At 39.8% G+C, this 24,219-nt stretch overlaps 1 long non-coding RNA gene across 1 annotated transcript in view; it reads left to right on the top strand.

Moving 5' to 3' along the window:
• The first annotated feature begins 83 nt into the window (after window positions 1-83).
• The window catches only part of LOC133085297 (uncharacterized), a 130,790-nt gene continuing 106,654 nt past the window's right edge, over window positions 84-24,219 (top strand). The window contains exons 1-3 of the long non-coding RNA XR_009699548.1: window positions 84-286; window positions 1,016-1,084; window positions 17,168-17,251. This is a non-coding gene — a long non-coding RNA (uncharacterized LOC133085297). The remainder of the gene's footprint in view (window positions 287-1,015; window positions 1,085-17,167; window positions 17,252-24,219) is intronic.

The raw sequence follows: 24,219 nt of genomic DNA, 5'->3' as shown, positions 1-24,219 counted from the left end.
GACGGGCTGAGTGCGCAGGCGCGGAGCTCGGGAGCGCCGCCGGACGCGGTCCGACCGGAAACAGGCTCCCTCCAACCCAGGGCCGCAGTCGCTTCGGCTAGCCTGCGAGTCTCAGAGGAAAAAGGGGTTCCAGAAGTGCGTCCCCCGGGCCGCTCACCCGGCCCTGCAATTGTGGGGGGAAGAGAATAGAGGAGTGAAGAAGGGTGCATTTTCCATCTCACCTCGGTCCTCGGATAGGAAAACCACGTAGCCCTGACCAGTGGGCTCAAAGCCCTGCTGGAAACTGGTGAGCCCGCGTTCAAAGACCACTCTTCTAGTCCTCTCTAATGTCAGAGGGCCCATAGTAAACAAAACGCCATGTATCAGGGCCTTTCTGTGCCAGCCCTTGTCCTGGGCGCTCTGGACGTTGTCAGAATATAGGGCAGGGGTCAGGGACATGGGCTTTGCGGTCAGGCATACCTGGGCTCCACTCACAGCTCTACCAATATCCTGATAGCCCCGGACCTTCTTAGCTTCTCTGAGCTTCATTCCTTCAGTATATTTTAGTTGTCTACAATGTACAAAGCCCTGTGCTCAGCTTCTGAGTTTCTTCAGATTTCTCTGACAGATGAAATGGATGTAAAGTGCTCAACGTAGTGCCCGGTGCATAATAAACTCCCATATAGCTATCATTTATTAATTACTATTTTCAAATTAAATATAACAACTTTGTGAAGTGATAGGATACCATTTTAAACTGAGGAAAAGGAGACTGAGACGTTAAGGAACTTAACTTCGCACAGCTGATAAATGACGGAGGTGGGATCTGAACACAGGTAGTCCTGCTGTTTTAATTCACTACTGCTTCTCAGATTGTGGATATCTCAACATTTTATGTAGACACAATTAAGGGTTAAATGTTGTAGTGCAGTTACAAACTAGGGTGGCACATTATTACTGAATAAGATGCTTGGGTATGTACTGAAGATTTTAAGTACAGAAGACATTAGAGAAGAATTTATTGTGGTTTTTGCAGGTTCGGAGTGTATATGTCTCAGCTTGAGATGAGAAAATGAGAACAAGTAACAAGCATATTTTTTCAACTGTAAGTATCTTTTTACATTACTTTTCAAGGACCATTGACAACAAAAATTGTTATTTCTGATGTTGGTATATGCGCCTCTATTTAAAAAGGGAGAAGTTGGGCCAATGAAAAGTCTCTATTTTCCATGTGGTAACATGAGGAAATGGCTAATAGGAAATAAGCTTTTGCTTCTCATGAAACAACCTTGGAAGAGTCACATTTGGGAAAGGTTGAAACCCTTTCTTTCAACAGAAACAGAGACAGAGAGGAGGGGAAAAGCTTTATGTATCCTGAGTGCTAATCCCACATGGGGATGCGGATTATTCAGAGTTGCTTCATTCTGCAGCTTCTCTTGGAAGCTCAGCTCAGTCAAACCAAGGAAACAATTGCATCCATCACCAGCCACATAAGTCCTTAGGAGAGATATGCAGATCATGAGAGACTGTTACCTGAGGTTGGGGACCAATGGAGGGTGCATTACCTGCAAAACAGGTAGGCCTTTGCACCAAGAGCCTGAATATGGAGTGAGGAACACAAGTGGATAAGCTGTTCTCCAAGGCCACAAACCTTACCTTATAACCTCCCCCATTTACCCTGAGAGCTATCTCAGGAACTTCCTGGTAAAAAAAAAAGGAGAAATTACTGTGAATAAGAGTCATCTGGAAGATTTCATTGAATAGGTGGGATTTGATTTGCACAGAGACTTAGTAATAGGTACAATATGAATAATAGAAAATGTGGGACAGGATAGAACATTGTAGGGAGATATGGTAGTAGTGACAAGGAAAAATAAAGGAATGGCTTGGCATACATTTGGGTTAGTATCTTACCTCTGCAACTTACTAGTGTGTGTCCTTAAAAGTTATTTAACCTTTTTAAACCTTATTTTCCTCATCTTTAAAATAAGGATATAATCAATCATTCATTTATTCAATGACATATCATGTACCAAGCACAAAGGAGTCACTTCTAAGTACATACAAATGAAAGTGAGGCCCTTGATTTCAATGAAGTTTTCAGCTCAACATACAAAGAAGTGCAATATGATAAGAGAGGTTATGTACAGGGAAGGAGAGAGAAGCAGGAATATCTAAATCTTCCTGGAGGCTTCAGGTGGAACTGGTTTTTGGGTTGAGGTTTTAATGATCCATGCACCCATCCATCCTACATATATTTTATGAAGCACTTGCTGTGTGCCAAGCCCGGTTCTAGGTAATGGAGATAGTAGTGGACAAATTAAAAAGTCAAAAATCCCTGTCTACCTAGAGATTATGTTTATAGTTGATGTTTTATATATGCCTACTGAGGGTGACAGACAATAAGTTAAATAAGTAAAGTATATATTATGTTAGATATTGAAAGAACTGAGGAGAGAAGATAAGTATAGAAGAGGGCTATGAAAATTTGGGGGAGAGGGCTTGTTGGCATTCTAGTAGATGGCCAGGGGTGACCTTTCAGAGAAGTTCTGTGATTTTTGAGTTGAGGCCTGATAGAAAGAGGGACCCATGCTCATACACCATGTTTAGAGAACCCACTGCTCACCAGGCACTTTGCAAGAAGCTGGGAAAGGCCTTAAATGCTTTGCAAAGGTTTTTATCTTCTTTTTTTTTGTTGTTGTTATAAATTTATTTATTTTATTTATTTATTTTTGGCTGTGTTGGGTCTTTGCTGCTGTGCGTGGGCTTTCTCTAGTTGCGGCGAGCGGGGGCTACTCTTCGTTGCAGTGTGTGAGCTTCTCATTGCGGTGGCTTCTCATTGCAGAGCACGGGCTCTAGGCGTGCGGGCTTCAGTAGTTGCGGCGCGCAGGCTCAGTAGTTGTGGCTCACGGGCTCTAGAGCACAGGCTCAGTAGTTGTGGCACACGGGCTTAGTTGCTCCGCGGCATGTGGGATCTTCCCGGACCAGGGATCAAACCCGTGTCCCCTGCATGGGCAGGCGGACTCTCAACCACTGCGCCACCAGGGAAGCCCCTCTTCTTCTTTTTTTTTAATCCAGTAGGCAATGGGAAATTATCGAAGAATCTTGATCATAGGTAGGGCATGCTTAGATTTGTGTCTTAGAAAACTCACTCAGAAGTTATATGGATAATGAAATGGAGGAGGCAAAATTAGAATAGCCATGCTGTCATCTGGGGGCTTCCTCCTCCTTGAATATCTGGTTAACTTGGGTGAAAATCTAATTCTGTGGCATGTGACAGTCTTCATGATACCTGTGAGTTCTCACAGCTTGCTCCTAGTGTGTGTCTGTCCTCTGTAGTCCTTAACCTTTAGGGCTATCTCCTTTTTAGCAAACCATTGAATATAGAACTTATTCATCAAGTTCTAGAAAAACACTCACTCATAGTTGTGTGTGTGTGTGTGTGTGTGTGTGTGTGTGTGTGTGTGTGTCTAAATACTTTACTGAAGACTTAGGAGTCACTATGGGATGGGGCTTCAACTGAAAGTATGTGGGACCTTGGGAGCAAGTCAACCAGTACCAAGCGCATTCAACGTAATTGCATTTGAAAGTTCACACTTTCAGCATCTGTCATGCCTTTTGGGATATTTTAAAGACAGAAATTTTGAAACTGAGTTTTTTTTTTTAATTTAAGTAGGGTTGATTTACAATATTATATTAGTTTCAAGTGTATAGCGTGGTGATTCAGTATTTTTTACAGATTATACTCCATTAAAAGTTATTACGAGATAATGGCTAGAATTCCCTGTGCTATACATATATTCTTGTTGCTTATCTATTTTATACATAGTAGTTTGTATCTCTTAATCCTATACCCCTAGTTTGCCCCTCCCTTCTTCTTCTCCCCTTTTGTAACCACTAGTTTGTTTTCTATATCTGTGAGTCTATTTCTGTTTTGCATATATGTTCATTTGTATTATTTCCTAGATTCCACATGTAAGTGACTTCATACAGTATTTGTCTTTCTCCGTCTGACTTATTTCAGTAACATAATATTCTCTAGGTCCATCCATGTTGCTGCAAATGGTGGAATTTCATTCTTTTTTGTGGCTGATTAGTATTCCATTGTGTGTACATATGTGTGTGTGTATATATATATGTGTGTGTGTATATATATTTTATATATATATATGCCACATCTTCTTTATTCATTTATCTTTTCATGGCACTTGGGTTGCTTCCATGTCTTGGCTATTGTAAATAGTGCTGCTATGATCATTGGGGTGTATGTATCTTTTCGAAGTATGGTTTTCTCTGGATATATGCCCAGGAGTGGGATTGCTGGATCATATGGTAGTTCTATTTTTAGTTTTTTAAGGAACCTCCATACTGTTCTCCATAGTGGCTATACCAATTTACATTCCCACCAACAGTGTAAGAGGGTTCCCTTTTCTCCACACCTTCTCCAGCATTTACTGTTTGTACACTTTTTGGTGATGGCTGCTTGTTTTTATCCAATGACAGACAGAATCTCAATCTTAATTTCAATACCTCCCTCTCTGTCTGTTCTCTTGTGGTTACTCTCTTGCCTCCTTTTAATTAACTATTAGAAAACCTTGAATTTGAACCTTGTTTTTCCTGTAGGTAGAATGTGTTACCCAGGGTTTTCAGAACCTTAACTGGATAGCATGGTGAATATTTGTTTGAAGACATTTTTGCAACCCAATTGTCCTCCTGTCATAAATTTGATTCTTGTGCCTGTCTCCTTGACTTTGATGTGTATGCCATGACCAAGCTTGTATCTCAGTCACTATCTTGGACTTTTAAGGGTAAGTCTAGCAATTCTCAAAGCTTTTCTTTTTTTTTGAATTTGCGTTGCGGTTAGTTCAGGTGTTGGTTTTATTTGCCTTTATAGTTCTTCTAAGAAATTTTAAATCATTAAGCTCTACAAAATTTATGTGGTCAAGGACATGATCTGTCTTGGTCACCTCTGCATCCTCAGAGTCCAAAGCAGTACCAGGCATGTAACAGATGCACAGCAGATATTTGTTAATGAATGAATGCATGCCTGACTATTTACACAAAACTTTGGTAGGTTTTCTTAATTTTGTATTGGACTTTAAAAATTATTTCACTTTAAATTTGTGTTCTCTAAGAAAAAGCCAGAAATTGTATTTTTAAAGAAGATATTTGATTATACACAATTCTTCTTCTTTTGCTTTTATATAAAAAAATAAAAATACCAAGTACCTTCTTTATTTCTTTTAAAAACTGAAATTCTGTATCCCCCAAGAATCTCTCTCTAAGCTTTTTTTCTATTTTAAATATAGTAGGGTGTATATGTCAGTCCCAATTTCCCAATTTATTCCCCCCCCCCCGGTAACCATAAGTTTGTTTTCTACATCTGTAACTCTATTTCTTTTTTGTAAATAAATTCATTTGTACCATTTTTTAAGATTCCATATATAAATAGCATATGATGTTTGTCTTTCTCTGTCTGACTTACTTCACTTAGTATGACAATCTCTCGGTCCATTCATGTTGCTGCAAAGGGCGTTATTTCATTCTTTTTTATGGCTGAGTAATATTCCATTGTATATATATACCACATCTTCTTTATCCACTCCTCTGTTGGTGGACATTTAGGTTGTTTCCATGTCTTGGCTATTGTAAATAGTGCTGCAATGAACATTGGGGTGCATGTATCTTTTTGAATTATGGTTTTCTCCAGATATATACCCAGGAGTGGAATTGCTGAATCATATGCTAATTCTCTTTTTTTAGTCTTTTGAGGAGCCTCCATACTGTTTTCCATAATGGTTGCACCAATTTACATTCCCAGCAACAGTGTAGGAGGGTTCCCTTTTCTCCACATCCTCTCCAACATTTATTATTTGTAGACTTTTTGATGATAGCCATTCTGACAGGTGTGAAGTGATATCTCATTGTTGCTTTGATTTGCATTTTTCTAATAATCAGTGATGTTGAGCATCTTTACATGTCATTATTAGCCATCTGTATGTCTTCAGAAAAATGTCTATTCAGATCTTCTGCCCATTTGTTGACTGGGTTGTTTGTTTTTTTGATATTGAGTAGTATGAGCTGTTTATATATTTAGGATATTAACCCCTTGTCAGTCATATTATTTGCAAATATTTTTCCCATTGAGTTTTTTAAAAATTTATTTACTTTATTTTTGGCTGGGTCAAAAATAAAGGGTCTTCCTTGCTGTGTGCGGGCTTTCTCTGGTTGCAGCGAGCGGGGGCTACTCTTCGTTATGGTGCGCAGGCTTCTCATTGTGGTGGCTTCTCTTGTTGCGGAGCACGAGCTCTAGGCACACGGGCTTCAGTAGTTGTGGCACGTGGGCTCAGTAGTTGTGGCGCACGGGCTTAGTTGCCCCGTGGCACATGGGGTCTTCCCGGACCAGGGCTCGAACCTGCATTGGCAGGCAGATTCTTAGCCACTGCGCCACCAGGGAAGCCCCCATATTGAGCTTTAATGCTTCTTAAAGCCTGTTCCTGACCCCAGTGATTGGCCTAGCAGAGAGCTTACACCTGCTGTTTTCATTCCACCTCTTATCTTTCCTCTCTCCTCTTCCTCCTTCTGTGGAGCAACCAATAAAACCATCTGGTCACCTGCAACTAATCCACCAAAATCTGTATCCCTCAGGTGTCAGTTTCTACTCCCAATTATCAAAGAATTTTTTTTATTATTGAAGTACAGTTGACTTACAATATTTTATTAGTTTCAGGTATATAGCATAATAATTTGATATTTTTATAGATTATACTCCATACACAGTTATTATAAAATATTGACTATATTCCCTATGCTGTATATTACATCCTTGTAACTTACTTATTTTACACCTAGTAGTTTGTACCTCTTATCCCCTTCATCTGTTTTGCCCCTCTTTCCACCACTGCCACCTCTGGTAATGACTAGTTTGTTCTCTGTATCTGTGAGTCTGTTTCTGTTTTGTTATAATTGTTTGTTTTATTTTTTAGATTCCACATATAAATGAAAACATACAGTATTTGTACACTCTAGGTCCATCCATGTTGTCACAGATGGCAAAATTTCATTCTTTTATGGCTGGGTAATATTCCATTGTATACATATACCACATCTTCTTTATCCATTCATCTATTGGTGGACACTTGGGTTGCTTCCATATCTTGGCTATGGTAAATAATGCTGCTATGAACATTGGGTGCATACAACTTTTTTTTTTTTTTTAATTTATTTATTTATGGCTGTGTTGGGTCTTCGTTTCTGTGCGAGGGCTCTCTCCCGTTGCGGCAAGTGGGGGCCACTCTTCATCGTGGTGCGCGGGCCTCTCTTGTTGCGGAGCACAGGCTCCAGACGCGCCCGCTCAGCATTTGTGGCTCACGGGCCTAGTCGCTCCGCGGCATGTGGGATCTTCCCAGACCAGGGCTCGAACCCGTGTCCCCTGCATTGGCAGGCAGACTCTCAACCACTGCGCCACCAGGGAAGCCCCACATCTTTTTGAATTAGTGTTTTTCAAAGGATTTTTCTAACAAAGACCGCTCTCCCTTTCTAAGGGGACTTTTGGTGAATAAAATCTCTTTCTCATCATATATTTCTAAGAGGATTTTTGGTGAATAAAATCTTCTCCTCCTTATCCTCCTTATGTATTTCCTTGAGAAAAATATTTGCCGTCTCTGTATATTTTGCTACATGGCTTCTGAGGGAAGGGTGGCAGTGGCTGGGGTTGGGGAGTGGTCATTTGGGATCAGAAGGTAAAATGTAGTACAGCTGTATTTTACTTAAAGTAGTTGGACCACCTCCAACTCACAGGCTAGTATCAATCTCCTAAAGCGTTGCTAGAAATTTTCTCAAAAGCTCCATTGGTGATAATACCTATTGGATCTCTGGGTCTAGTTAGGTAGCACCATCCTACCCCACTCTCTATGTGTTGGTTCAAATTCAGTAGCACTGGGGTTCTAGAGTTACCCTAAAAGCAGGCAAGATTCCCAATATAGGACTTTGACCACATTTGTTCACCCTTAAGTCAGGGCTGACCACTGGACCGTCATTGACTATGGAGACCCCTCCAACTATTATAATACCAGGGTCTAGGCTAACCAAGGAGGGAGGGCAGAGCTATGGTATCTACCAAGCTTTTTTGTTTATGGTGTCAGGAGAGCTTGATGCTATGACCTTTCTCCTGTTTCTGGATCTTAATTTCTGGAGGACTGTTCTTCTCACAAGCACATTCCACCTAAAAACACCCATCTTCACAAGAGTGGGAACATATGGCGGTATTTCTCTTCGTAGCCTCCACCCCTAAGTGGTGCTGTGGATGTTAAAACTGTCGCCAGCGGCTGCTAGATTCCAAGGGCAAATATGTAAGATATTACTGATCTCTTGTTTAGGACTGGCTTCCCAGCTAGGTAAAAATTCAGTAGTCATGGTTCGTGTTTAAGGCCCAGGGATTTTTCTAGCATGTTCTCTGATCCAAAGTAAGGAAGTCACTTACCCCGTAGTGAGGGGGCTTTGGTGTTAGAAATCTGAACTTGAGTGACTGAGCTCCACCCTCTGCTCGGCTGGATTTGTACCCTTATTTCTAACCCTGAACAGTTCCCTCTCTTCCTCCCCTTGAATAACTTCTTTAAGAGCAAGGAGTGGGAAGGATAACTCACATTTTCACAGGAAGTTCTGAGCTTCTCCTGTGATGTTTTGCTTTAAAATCCTCCTACAGCAACTTTCTTCAACAAGCGTGAGTTTTCCAAACTGCTTTCTAATAGCAACGTGGAATGCTTTGTGGCAAAAGCTGCTTAAGTTTTAACACAAGCGCAAAGGTCATTTCTCCTTCCAGCTGTTACATTGTCAAAAATCTGACTTACAAATCCAGGCAGTTTACCACATTTTCAAGTATTGTTAAGCAGTCAGCTACCCATACCCCAAGGGATGCATTGGAAGCTTTGTGATCACATAAATTCCTAATTCTGGATCCTGCAAACTTTAATTATTGTCCACATCCCAACTGTCATTTCTCTAATTTCAGGGAATGTAAAAATCCTCCTTTCTGCATTACCTGAAAATGTCTAAATTTCTTGTGGCATGTAGCATTTACTAGGGGTCCTGACAGTCAGTCCCAAGTTCAGCTCTCTGAAGGATCCTGTCCCAGTAGAAGAAGCAGGCATAGTAGGAATATTTCATTAGACCTGTAATGAGTTGCATTGTGTCCCCTAAGAAGACATGTTCAAGTCCTAACCCCAGGAACTGTGAATGGGACTTTATTTGGAAATAGGGTCTCTCCAGATATAATGAATTGTTTTGATATGAAATCATCCTGGATTTAAGGTAAACCCTAAATCCAGTGATGATTAGACTTTTAAGAAAAGGACACAGAGAGACACATAGACACACAGTAGAAGGCCGTGTGAAGATGGAGACGGTAAAGACCTCCATGTGTTTAAGGAACAAGTAGAAGGCTCAGGAATGGTGCTCAAGGAGGAAGTGGTACAAAATGAATGAGCTCAGAGAATGGTAGGGGTCAGATCCTGTGCAGCCTTGTAAACTATGGTAAAGAGTTTGGATTTTATTCTAGATGTAGGGGAAAGCATTTGCAAGGCTTTAAGAAGAAAAACTGGTCTGATTTGAATTTTTAAGTGATATCTATTGCTGCTATGTTGTAGTTAAGTGAAGGGTTGGGGAGGATTTGTATGGTGTCAATTTAGCTAAACCTGAGTTATGTTTCCCAGAATTCCCTTCCCTGCATGGCTCAGGGGTAGTGAGCCTCACAAGGAGCATTTTGTATGCCATTTGGAAGGCAGAAAGGAAGCAGTAGCCTATTGCTTTTACACTTGGAAGGTCAGAGCAGGGCACAAGACCCCACTGCAATGCACCCACATTGCTGTAATCTGCTGGCTCACCTTACTGGCCTGGAACAACATCTGGCCCACAAGTCCTGCCAGATTTTCTCCTTCAGCCTCGCTCAGCCCTGGGCCAGGATCTTATTTAGCTCCATGACTAAGGGCATCAGCTTCTCCAGCGGGACGCATAGTCTCATCAAAGTTGGAGGCTCAGAGGTTGTGAGAGAACGACAGTAATTCCGAGTCTATCTTTGTAGGTTCAAGTCTGTTCTCACAGGTTCCAGTTGATCCTCACATCTCCCTCTTTATATTCATCATCCCTTTAAGTGCCAGAGCCTGGGGCTGGCACGTGCACTGTTTAATCAGCTTCCACAGTTGTAAGGTCAAAGCCCTATAACAAATTCATATGCATATGTATATGTGTATATGTATATATATGTATTTACATATATGTGTATTTTATATATTTATATAAATTTTGTAGTTTTTATACTTATATAAAAAGATTATAGTATATTTATATAAATATATTTAGTTATAAAATATATATATTATATATTTAAATATACTGTATTTGAAATATGATGTTTTATTTTATTTAAATATTTATTACATATAAAATATTTTTTATATATTATATATTTGTTTTATATATGCGTGTGTGTGTGTGTGTGTGTGTGTGTGCATCCATCCTTCTGGTTCTGCTTCTCTGATTGAACACCACTGAAGCAGGGGCAAAAGTGAAAGCAGGTGCACTTGTTAAATGGCCAATACCATTTAGTCCAGAACCAGAGATACAGAGATATCGTTATGGAGATGGAGAGAGGTGTACCAGTTTAAGAATCGTTTTGGATGTTGTATTAGGGTTCTTTAGAAAAACAGAACTGATTGGATGTATATATAGAGAGAGAAAAGAAAGAAATTTATTATAAGGAATTGGCTCATGTAATTATGGAGGCTGAGAAGTCCCAAGATCTGCAGTTGGCAAGCTGGAGACCCAGGAGAGCTGACGGTGCAGTTCTAGTTTGAGCCTGAAGGCCTGAAAACCAGGAGAGCTGATAGTGTAAATTCCAGTATGAAAGCTGGCGGACTCAAGACCCGAGAAGAGCCAATGTTTCAGTTTGAGTCTAAAGGCAAGAAAACACTGATGTATCACGTCAAATAGTCAGACAGAAGGAGTTCCCTCTTACTCTTTTTAGTTCTATTCAGGCCCTCAACTGATTGGACGAGGCCCACTAGCATTAGGGAGAGCAATCTGTTTTACTCAGTCTGCTGATTCAATTGTTAATCTCATCCAGAAGCACCCTCACAGACATACCCGGATAATGTTTAACCAAAGTCTGAGTACCCTGTGGCCCAGTCAAATAGACACATAAACTTAACTATCACAGAGGTAGAACTTACAAAATGTATGGATCTATATTGGATGCAGGTCTGGCTTCATGTGCAGTTGTACCAGGCCCCATACTTAGAAGGACTCCACAGTTGGTTTAATGCTTTGCTGTTGCTGTCTTGAAATTCTTGATAATTTTTCAACAAGAGGCCCTGCATTTTCATTTTTCCCTGGGCCCCACATATTGTGTAGCTGGTCCTGATGGATGTGAGGAGTGAGGGGAATAAAAGGCTTAAGGATTACACTTGGGTTTTTGGATTAAATGACTAGGTGGATGGTAGTGCATTGGAGGTGGAAATTGACAGAGAGCTCAAGAATTTTGATTTGAACATGTTAACGTAGAGCTGCCTCTTAGACATTGTGGTAAGATAGTTGTTGACTGCTTCCCCAGCATTCATTTCCCTCTTCCTGATTCCTAGCTAGACCTTGTTTCGCAGCCTTGTGGTTAGGTTTGATTGGCTCTAGTTCCAGCCATCCACACGCTGTTCTGGCATGGCAGTCTCTGCCATATAGGGGCAAAGTAATCAACTAAGCTATATAAACTACTGGTGCTCTTTGTAATTCCCTTTAACCGTAGACTAAAGAAGAAGGAGAAGACTGATTATTTGAGAAGGAGAGGCAAAGCCTGCAGAAATCAAGCCTAAAGTTTTCTCAATTTCAGGTCGTGTATAATTGTGGGAAAAACTCCTTGTTTTCCCCAATATCTGTCTTTGCCATCTTCCTCCTTTGTTAGCTGGGCTCCTGTTAAAAAGGCTACATTTCCTTACCTTCCATGCAGCTAAGTATAACCTTGTGATGATATTCTGTTTAATGGGCTGTAGGGGGCATTGTGTGTGTAATTCCTCCTCGCTTTTTCCTTCCAACTGTCTAGAATTTATATGCATTGACAGGAATCTCAGTAGTAGGTAGCAGAAAAGAACCCTGGTCCTTTGACATCCTGAAGCCATGCCAGTTCTGGACTTCCTACTTCTTGTCTGTTACAAGAGAGCTAAAACTATCTTATTTAAGGTAAGATTACTATCCACCACTATTTTCGATTTCTGTCACATGTAGCCAGTGTTAATCCTAAATGATACAGTGTCCATATAATTAACTCCTTTTCTTTCAAGGGCACCTAAATGAATGCTGGCTTGATGCAAACAAGAGTCTAATTATAACAATTTTTTTTTTCTTAGTCAGACCGTGTGTATATTTTCTACATACACACCAAAACAAAAAAGAAAGAAAAAAATCCTTCTACCCAATCCATATTTTGCTTTGCCTTTTAAGTCGTAGAAGAATTATAGATACTTTACTAGGATCTATTATTAAAAGCACTGCTACTTCCTCTAGGGAAGCAACAATTGATCCACATTTTCCTGGCACTAGCTCACAGTTCATAAACCCTTGTTTAAAATTAACGCAAATCATTAAACAACACAGAAAAAAATTCTTTTAAAATTACACAGTAAAAGCTGCCTTCTGAGAGACTGGAAAAAGTGAGCTTACATGTAATCTCAGATAAGGTGACCAAATATTCAAAATTGGCTAAGACAGCCCCAACTCCCAGATTGCCCGCTGCTCTGGTTTCTGTCTCAGCACACGTCTTGTGGTTCTAGCCAGATGTCATCCAGCTTTAGGACAGGAATTCCTCCCCCTGCTCAGGAGAGCAAATAACTGAAAATGGGGGGAAACAACCTGAAAGTATAAATGGCAAAAAACTAAAGCATGGTTACAATATTTTGGTTCTTTGTTTGACAAAGTGTGGAAGCATTTGTCCATGAATACTGTTTAGTTTGGTGTCTTTCACACTGTGTATTGCATGACCCATTTCTAGGGTGTGATTGATATTTTTAAAAAGTGATATTGACTACAATAGACTAGAAAATGCCAGAGTGCATTGCACATACTAAGGATGAGTATTTTTCAGAAATTTCTGTTTGTGCTTTGTCTGTGAGTCTTTGGTACAAGAGGGTGAATAAATGAAATTTAAAACCACTAAATTTTAGTTATTTATGACTGCACTCCCCAATGTTTCTTGAATCATACAGCAATATTAAGAAATGTTAAGCCTTCCATTCATCGTGTATTTAACTTATGTAACAGTAACAGTACTTGTGAGTCCATCACTTCCTTGGGTGGGGTTTTCTCTTCAAGTCCCAGACTCACATAAGTTTTCCAAGGCTGTTCCAGGGACTTTACAAGTGTCCAGGACTATTGGATGAGGTGCTGTCTACAGGGGACTGGTCAGTGGATAGTTCACTCTTGAAGTTCACTGGAAGTTCACATGGTGTTTAAAGACTAAATTGAAGTTAGCCAATTGGACAAGGAGAGAATGGCATTCCAGGTAGAAGGAGCAGTATATATTAAACAGAAGAAAGAAATAGTAGATTGTATGGTTCACAGTATCTTACATGTAATTTTGAAATCCAAGAAGTTCTAAAAGCTGAAAGCTTTTCCTTAGTCCATTAGGCAGGAAAACCTGACTCAATCTGAACTCATTGGCGTGCTGCATTTGTCAGGGACCCATCAGGAAACAGATGGTATTCTCAAATTGGGATCGTTGAAAGAGGATTTAATAAAGAGACTCCTTCAAAGGTGTTGGGGGAGTGCTGGCACAGGGATAGGAATGTGATAGTGGGACAGGAGAGCTGTGATCCCGAGACACACGTCCCTAGGAGACGAGAGGAGAGAGTGGTTCTTGGAGGCCAGAAGGAAGGAGTCATGGGAAGAAGACTGCCTGAAGAGCAACTGCCTCCAGATGACTGTCCTTCAGGAGAGGGAAACACCCCAGGCTCCTGGATAGCCTGCTGGGCTCCCCGTTGGCTGTATCCCATTAGAAACCTGGGGACAGTGGAGTGTGGGGCTGAAGCGCAGATAGGTCAGTTTTCCAGGCACAGAGCAGGTGCAAAAGGGCGGATTATAGATCTGGAGGAGGCAAGGGAAGTGGCTCAGTGGCAAAACCAGACCCCAAGCGACTGAGGCCATTTGTGACCTTATTACACTTAATGTGAATATTCTAGGTTTGCTGCAGAAACATTTATGTGTTTGATACGAGTTGATGCCTTAGACTATCTGGGGTGTTATGTAACATATATACATAGACATCTCTCTATCTATCTATCTATCTATCTATGCATGGGATTACCTGTTGAAAATCTAAAAAGTTGTGAATTCTGAAACGCTTGTGGTCTCTGGGGTTTCTGTTAAGAGCATACCTACAAACAGTAAACTGGAGACATTTCCATATGGCTAGAAGATTTTGTACGTGGGGAGTTAGAAGGCAGGAGAGGAGGCTGGAAAAGTGGACTGGAGCCATGACAGAAAGAGGCTTTTATGTCAGGCCAAGAGTGTGGACTTGGTTGTAAATGGTGGGGATCGATAATAAAGACTTTTAAAGGGGATGACAAGGTTATGCATGTGTTTTACAAAGATCACTCTGGCTATAATGCACAGATTGCATTGTATTCTCCTGGGCAGCAGAGCATATGATGGCCTGGGTTTGGCATTTCTCTCGTATCTCAGAGTAGAGAAGGAGCAGGGGAGGGAGGCAGGGAGGGGTGAAAGGCTGGCTCTAGTGACTCACAACTGCACAGATGACACTTGAACAGAACATGGAAGAATCAGAGAAACACCGGCTGGGGACCAGAAGAGGACACTATAACAGTTTCAGATGTCATGTTCAGCACCGCTTAGTAAGCTGCTTAACAAGGCTTTTGCCAGCATTGCAGATATATTTCATTGCTCGTCAACCAAGAGAGATACTGTTCCCTTGCTTTTTTGAATCATATATTCTTCTTAAGAGGAATGAATAGGGACCCACAGGCGTTAAGTGGCAGTAATTACCCAGTGAGTCTGTGATAGAATCTGGACTGGTCTTCTAACTCTGGGCCGTGTTGTTTTTATCACACCACACTGCCATCCAGTCAGTCTGCAATATGGTGATGGTCCACATAAATGTGTACTTGAGTTGCTAAAAAGAAAATATAGAAGTAAAAGACTAGTGCATTAACTATTGACTTATCAGTCTTTGGAAGGTATAATTTTTTCCTCTTCAAGTTTTAATGAAAATAAAACCTCAAAATCTATAGCATTAAGCAAAATAAAAGTCTAGTAAAGCTAACACAGTAGTTTATGCATAATTATGGAAAAACTGGTGCACAAAGTGATTATATGATATATCATGGCTCACTTTGTCAAACTTATTACACAGTTTATTTATAATTGATTATTTCTTAATCTTTCTCAAATTGTTTAATGGTTTCCATATGCTTGCTTGTGTTTTAATTCATGTGCATTTAGTGAATCTCACCTACCACAAGCAAGTGAAAGTCTATAAAATAAAAATTTATCTCCTTTTCGCCCCTCCCCCTCCCCCTTCAACACTTTCTCCAGGGGTAACCACTCTTAAGAGGTGTGTTCTATTTTTTCAGGTTTGTATCCAAACCTTCCTATATGTTACAGGCATACAAAACCAAATGTTGTTTCTTGGGTTGTTTTCCCACAAAAATGGCATAATACCATGAGAGTGTTCTGCAACTTGCTTTTTTCACTTGATATGTTACATGTTTCTTCATGTAAATATTAATGATTGCTTTGTGTTCTATTGCAAGGATTTTCTTTAATTTAACCATTCTGTAACTGATGGTAAATAAGCTCTTTTAAAGTTTTTATTATGACAAATAATCCTTCAGATTAACATCCTTGTACTACTTCTTAGTTGTAAATACTTGAAAGACCTTGCTCTCTAAGGTCTTTGGCCAAAGTATATATTTTGTAGGAACTGATAACTTCTTTTTTCTTAAACCTTCTCTTGGAAGTCATTCATATTAACCTATAAACACAGCAACAAAAAACCATTTTATTGAATTTTAGGCAAATGATAAAAGTGACTAAGAGGGTTTAGATCCAGTAGACACCATTAATATCTTGCTATTTTCTCCTTTAGCTCACTAATCTCAGTTTTTTAAGCAAGGTCATTCTGGAGATTACTCTTAAAAAATTCTTCTTTGGTGTTTACTTCATCATATCTTTTATCTTAAGAACATCTAAGAGGCACAAACCTGAGAAAGAATCTCCAGGTTAAAGAGGTGGAAGTTACTAGAAGTTAAAGTGGTGTTTCCACACTGGGGAAGTGACATGCTAAAGGGCTGTGGCACCCAGGACATTTTCTAACTCTCTGCTTCCACCTTTGCCTCAAATAATGAGCTCCTCTGAGAGGAGCAGTGTGTGGTGGCTAGGAGCGTGGACTTACGCACTCGTTAGCTGTGGGCCTGGAGCAAATGACTTAACTTCTCTGTGCTGCAGTTTCTTCATCTGTTAAAACAGGGATGGTGATGATGATGATGATGATATTGCCTACTCTGTAGGGTTGTTGTGAAAAATCGGAGATTAATATTTATAAAGCACTTACAGGGCCTGGCATATAAAAAGCACTATATAGGTATTTGTTAGATAAAATACACAATGTTATAGGCACTGTGAAGTCTCCTGAAGGAGCAACTATTCATGAAACTTTTCCAAAGTTCAAATATAGCTGAAGTTGCTCAAAATATCATGTGAAGAATCTCCCTTCTCGTCCTTATCAGACCTTCACTATAGAGCTTTCTCTATTCAGTACTCACAGAAGCCCTATATTTCAGTGGTTTGTTCTGGATTTCTAACTTCTAATGAGAAATGATATTTTCTTTAGGTTAAAAAAAAAGGTTAAAAAATGGACAGATACTGGGTGTCTATTTCCTCACAGTTGTTAGCACATTCTTTTTGTTCAACAAAATAGTCTAACAAGAAGAGGAGATTTGCAAAAACATATCATAGAAGAAATCAAGTCAGATTTCAGAAACATAAGTACAGAAACAAATTGGATTGTCAGGAAACATAACCTTCTGAACATAAGAAAATGATAGAAAATTCATTGACGGTATATATTTATAACCCACATTTTCACATTCTTTGTTCTTTTTTTCTTTGTTTTTTTTTTTGGCCACACACGCAGCTTTCAGGATCTTTGTTCCCCCACTAGGGATTGAACCTGGACCCCAGCAGTGAAAGCACCGAGTCCCAACCACTGGACCTCCAGGTATTTCCTATAACCCACAGTTTCAGATTTTATTATTATAACTATGAGAAATACAGACAATTTTTATTTAATCAAGAGCTGGTTAGCCAGATCTGAGATTTTACAAGTCTTTTGTTACTCTTCTTTTCATCCTGCCCCTGCAATATCCTGCATTTTGATCAATTTCAAAGCATGCGAAGTCAGGTATGAGATTTGTTTCTCTTAATATGGTTAGACTTCCAAGGCAAACTGTGTAGTGTTTTACTTCGTCTTTAGCAGGAAGGTACAGAATGAAAGGGCCCCTCCTTCTGGGGGCCTCTGTATTCTCTGGCGTAGTTGACTGTAGCCTTGGGCTGAGCACTCTGACCAAGTAGTTTTATATTCTTGTCTGATGTATTATGATTTAGTTTCACAAAAGAGTTGAATGTCTTACTTCCTCGTATTATCACTAACAGGATTTGGGGGCTTGACGCCAACTTTCAATACCAACTTCAGCATAGAATCATGCTTTTAGGACTTTGGAGAGGATTTCTGATACTGAAAGAGGGAGGGAAAATTAGCTTGCTGTGGGTAGCCACTGAAGTACCCATGGAGAGTTGGCATTCAAACTTTCAGACTTGATTAAAACACTAGGAAAGAAAAAAAACCTCTAGGAAAGAAGCTGTAGCAGATATAACTATAGCCACCTTGTAATTGGGTATTGTGTGTGTTTGTTTCTTTTATACTTCGCCTTGTTCCAGAAAGTTAAGCAGTTATTATATGATTCCTCTTCCAGGACAACAACAGGAAAAGATGGAGCTCTTGTTTCTTTTCTTCTCCTTGGCCTGCATAGGCCTGTGTTTAACTCTGTAATAATTTCTTTTAAAATTAGAGTTGCTCAGGCAACTATACCCTTTACTTTCTAACTTGACCCCGTTTCCCGATGAATGGTCTTTTTATTTCTTAGCTAAGTCCTAAAGGTTTTAACATTCTGCAATTTTCTCTGCTAAATAGCTCTAGGCATAATTGCTTATAAAATCATAGGGAACCATAAAACCTTAGATTTTTTTTAAGGAAATTTAGAGACCATTTAATCCAACCCCCTCATTTTATAGTTAAAGAAATTGAGTCCCCAAGAGGGTAAATATCTTGTTCAATGATATCCAGCTAATTTGTAAACCAGGTAGAATTTTCCCAAGCTAATTTTTTTGGCTTGACTAGAATTACAACTAAAACCATTTTAAAGGCCACATACTTTTCCATCTTGGTCCTTTTGAAATATCATATAGATATAATGTACTGTAATCAAATTTACAAAATCTTGACTCCTAATTCTGAGAAACACTGTGATGTGAGAAATTGTTAAAGAGGTTTGGAATTAACATGGTTTTTAATAGACCATTTCTTACAATGCTGGTCTCAGATGTACAAGTTGATTGAGTGTTGGCTAGGTCAACCTAAAGAGATTGCTTTGCTTTACCTAATGACCTTTATTTTGGTGAGGGAGGGAGTTGAGGGAAAATGAACCAACGCAAATAGAGAGAAATAATGTCAACATAGGAATCAGATTAGGTTCAATAATCTATTGTCATTACTATTAATATAATATCACACTTTGTGCCTACAAGATCATAACTCTAGTTTGGCAAAATGAAGACCAGTAAGAAATTATAAATTACCTTTGTGTCCATAACTTGCATCTAGCAAGAGCCAAAGGTGAAAAGTCTGTAGCTTCCCCATTCTCTTTCTGTTGCCCACTCATACCGGTTAGTGAGTCTGTCTATGTAGCCACAAATAACTCACAGAATCTTTGAAGAGCCACTCTCCTTGACCTCTGTATGCCTCTCTTTGCAGGATAGTGTATCCCACAAACAGGCCCATCTCTAATATTTGTGAGCCTGAGGTGAATGCACAAATGGTTATTTTCACAAATCCCCCCTAAGTGGGCCACCTACCCTTCTGTTCATACTGACCTCAAAGAAACTTGTGTATAAGTGTGCAGACTATACCCTACATATTCAAGTTCTGTCCATAACTCCAAACACAAACTATACAAACAACTACCTCTTAACTACACTTTGGGCAATACGGTCTGCCCCTAATTGTACAGAGAGGAGCAAAAGCCCAAGCAGGCCCTGGAAGTAGGCTCAGAGCTTCATGAGCAGGGAATTCTGGACATCCTGGTTAGGGAGAGCTTGGTCTAGAAGAGGATAAGAAGGTTACAGGTGGTCAAACACCCTTGGACTCACAGACCCACCATTGTTCATGTGGGGGGGAGGAGGAGGGCCAGAAGAGGGCCTTCTAAAGCATGGGACCCAGGAAAGAAGTTCTGGTTAATTGGATCAAGAGCAGTACTGCCAACAAAAAAAACTCTGGGATGGAGCCCTCCTATAGACATTGTCTTGGGTTGGACCTGTACAGAGTATGGAATCAAAGATGTCTGATGGCCAGAAAGGAGTCATTTTTAAAACGGGAGGTTCAAGAGATTGAAAAAAGCATCTAAAAGAACAAGACTGTTCAAAAGTTTGTCATGTCAGGACTGAAAGGAATATTCAAGATCAGCTAATAAAGATGGAATGAGACTACAAAGACAGACAACTTGCTCAGGGTCAGACTGCAAGTTAGTAATAGAGCTCAGCCAAAAACTTGGAACTTGGGCTGCCAGGTTCTCAGGACTGGGTTTTTTCCACAACCCTGTGCTGAATCCCTTTGATGTAAAACTGTAAGCCAAGATGGAAGAAAGATGGCCACAGGGTAGCTCTTATACTGTAAGTAAGTCTTTTCAACAGTGTGACAGAGCAGAATGGCAAATACCAATGGTTTCTACTGAAAATCAAAGATCAGTCAGCCTCTGTGTGTGTGTGTGTGTGTGTGTGTGTGTGAGAGAGAGAGAGAGAGGAAGAGAGAGAGAGAGAGAGAGAGATAGAAAATCAGGTAAAGAAAGAGAGGGGAAGCACTAAAATACAGGGGCCAATGTCTTGGTGGGGATGTTGAGCATCAGAGAAGCTCTATCTCTCTTTATGAGTTAAAACCAGGAAGTGATATCATCATTAGACGGTTCAACTGGGGAACTTGGTACAATGAGAAAAGGTAGAAATGAGGAAGGGAGCTATAGGGTGTCTGAATTAGTCCCTCACTCCTGTTTGCCACCACTTTGGGACTCTATTTCAACTTCATTCATACCTTCCTACACTGTCAGTAATGTTTGTTTTAAAAATGAAGGTCAGGAAGAGGGAGATGTCCTGGAACCTTTGAAGGTATATTCTCAAGATGCTGATGTAATTCCTCCACATAATATTGATGAGAAAACAACCCAGAGGGACTTCCCTGGTGGCACAGTGGTTAAGAATCCGCCTGCCAATGCAGGGGATGCAGGTTCAAGCCCTGGTCTGGGAAGATCCCACATGCTACAGAGCAACTAAGCCCATGCACCACAACTACGAGGCCTGCGCTCTAGAGCCCTCGAGCCATAACTACTGAAGCCCATGCTCCTAGAGCCCATGCTCCACAACAAAGAGGAGCCACCACAATGAGAAGCCCGCACACCGCAACGAAGAGTAGCCCCCGCTCTCTGCAACTAGAGAAAGCCCGTGTGCAACAACAAAGACCCAATGCAGCCCAAAAGATAAATAAATAAATAAATAAAATAAATTTATTAAAAACAACAACAACAACCACCCAGAGCAGGAGGAAGATAAGGAGGAAATGGCTGCTTCTCAGCTCCAGTGATTATCCCTCACATTCACGGTGAGAGCCATGAAAATCCTCCTCTTGGTCTGTGAGGAACTACATGATCTGGCTGATTTTCCACTGCTAGTAGGGGCCTAGGAAAAACTGTGCACATTTCTGAGTAACTCTCTGCATCATGCTCAGTGGTGAAAAGCTGAAAGCATTTCCTCTGAGATCAGGAACAAGACAAGGATGTCCACTCTCACCACTTTTATTCAACATGGTTTTGGAAGTCCTAGGCATGGCAAGCAGAGAAGAAAAAGAAATAAAAAGAATCCAAACTGGAAAAGAAGTAAAACTGTCGCTGTTTGCAGATGACATGATACTATACATAGAAAATTCTACAGATGCTACCACAAAACTACTAGAGCTCATCAATGAATTTGGTAAATTTGCAAGATACAAAATTAATACACAGAAATCTGTTGCATTTCTATACACTACCAACGAAAGATCAGAAAGAGAAATGAAAGAAACAATCCCATTTACCATCACATCAAAAAGAATAAAATATCTAGGAATAAACCTACCTAAGGAGGCAAAAGACCTGTACTCCAAAAACTATAAGACGCTGATGAAAGAAATTGAAGACGACAGAAACAAATGGAAACATATGCCATGCTCATGGAGTTGAACAATTCGTATTGTTAAAATTATTCCACACCCCAGGGCAATCTAGAGTTTCGATGCCATTCCTATCAAAATACCTATGGGGTTATTTGGAGAACTAGAACAAAGAATTCTAAAATGTGTGGGGAAACACAAAAGAACCTGAAGAGTCAATACAATCTTAGGAAAGAAGCACAAACCTGGATATATCACGCTCCCTGATTTCAAACTATACTACAAACCTAGAATCATCAGAACAACATGGTATTGGCACAAAAGAAATACGCACAGATCCATGGAACAGAACTGAGAGCCCAGAAATAAAGCCATGCTTATATGGTCAATTCCTCTGTGGAGGTGAGAATATACAGTGGGGAAAAGATAGCCTCTTCAATAAACGGTGTTGGGAAAACTGGATAGCTACATGCACAAGAATCAAACTGGGATCCTTTTCTCTGCAAAGATAACCTCAAAACAAATCAAATACTTCAACATATGGCCTGAAGCCACAAAACCCTAGAAGAAAACATCAGCAGTGTGCTCTTTGACATCAGTCTTAGCAATATTTTTTTGGATCTGTCTCTTCAAGCAAGGGAAACGAAAGCAAAATAAGCCAGTGAGACTCCTTCAACTGAAAGGCTTTTCAACGGCAAAGGAAACCATCCACAAAACAAAAAGGCAGCCTACTGAACGAGAGAAGATATTTGCAAACAATATATCTGAAAAGGGGTTCATATCCAAAATGAACCAAGAACTCATGCAACTCAACCTCCAAAAGACAAAAACCCAAGTAAAAACTTGGCAGAAGACCAAACATTTCCCCAAGGAATATACACAGATGGCCAACAGACACATAAAAAGATGGTCAGCATCACTTATTATTAGGGAGATGCACATCCAAACCACAATGAGATGATCACCTCACACCTGAAAGAATGGCTGTCATCCAAAAGACACCAAATAACAAGTATTGGTGAGGATGTGGAGAAAAGGGAACCCTCATACATTTTGTTGGAAATGTTCCTTGGTACAGCCACTATGACTATGGAAAACAGTTCAGAGGCTCCTCGAGAAATTAAAAATAGAACCACCATATGACGCTGTAATTACACTTTGGAGTATCTTTCTGAAGGAAGTGAAACACGAATTCAAAAAGATACATGCACCCCTAAGTTCACGGCAGCTTTATTGACAATAGCCAAGATATGGAAGCCACCAAAGTGTCCATCAGTTGGATAAAGAAGATTTATATATATGGGCCATTCTCTGAAATAGGCAGAGAGTGGAGTTGGCTTTGGTTGTGACAAAGCTAACTGACACCTCAGTAGTCCCAACGGAAGGTTCCCAGAATGAATTGATTTGCAGGAGTCAGCATGCCTGCAGCCTTCCACCCTTGGCCTTGGCCCCCAGGTGGTGTACCTTTCACAGGAGAGATTTATTTCCTGCTTTCAGGGAGACAGACAGGAGGTGGAAATTGTCTTTCTTGCATGGGTCTTTCCTTCTCTAACATTCATTAAAGGAATATGTCATTAAGGCAAAAAAAACCAAAAATGAAGGCCAGGAAATAAAATGTATTGAAGTGGCAAGTATGGTCTAAGCATTGATTGATAGTGTTAAAATAAATTAATATTTGTGGCCTATGAAAAAAAGAATTAGACTGGAGTACAGAATTTGTATTCCAGACCTAACCTTGCAGCAAGCCGTATAACCTCTGTAAGTTGGTTTTCCCGAAGGTAAACAGCAAATAAGAAAGTTAGCTCTTAATATTTATGAGAGCAAAAAAAAAAAAAAAAGGAGGGGAGGACCCAAATGTCAACAACAGGGAAATAAATTATGGAATTTTTAAATGCTACAATATTTTCAGCATTAAAAATGTCAGTTTTGAAAATTTTTAGCAATATACTAAAAATTCATAATATAATGTTGAGTAAAAAAGCATGATTCAGAAACTATATATTGTTATGCCAATTAAAAAAAATAGATGATTATAAAATACTTGAAACAAATACATCAAAATGTTAATTTTATTGTATCTAGGTGGTAATTAGAGATGTGTTTTAATTTTCTTCTTTATATAGTATTTTCACTACTTTCCAAATTGTGTCTTATGAACATATACTAATTTTACCATTAGGAAAAGATGTTTTTAATAGAAAGAATGTGCTTTAGCCTAATTCATAAGGATGTTGTGAGGAAAATGAAATAATAGGAGTTTAAAAATTGAATTCTGACAGACATGTGCTAAACAATCCAAGTATTTATGTTAAAGGAAAATTTTGATGTATGTCTCCATGTATAGCTTTTTTTCTTAATAATGAATGGAGATGCCTGGAAGTAATTATCTCAGTCATTAGAGGGGCACAGTATATAGCCACTACCACTTTAGAGCTAGTTTTGTTTGCAGACCCTTGTGTCCAAGAAAAAGTCAAATAGACCTTGGCCGTTATATAGCAACTTTATCCAGTCATCAGGAGGGATAGCTAGCTCTTTGGGAAAGTCTTTGTGCCCAAGGTGGGAAGTGTGTAGACAGACTCTTTTTTTTCTGTGGCTTCAATTTCAGCCGCTCTTCTCAGCAGGCAGCAACCATTATCTCATGTCATTCCCCATGGAAGCTGCTGGTAAGTTGGAAGAGGGTTAAAATAGGTTCTTGGGAAATACAAGAAGGCAGCAAG

This window comes from Eubalaena glacialis, chromosome 2 (genome assembly GCF_028564815.1).
Source record: "Eubalaena glacialis isolate mEubGla1 chromosome 2, mEubGla1.1.hap2.+ XY, whole genome shotgun sequence".
Taxonomy (NCBI): domain Eukaryota; kingdom Metazoa; phylum Chordata; class Mammalia; order Artiodactyla; family Balaenidae; genus Eubalaena; species Eubalaena glacialis.
The sequence above is the reverse complement of the archived record's forward strand: the minus strand, read 5'-3'. Positions and strand labels throughout refer to the sequence as shown.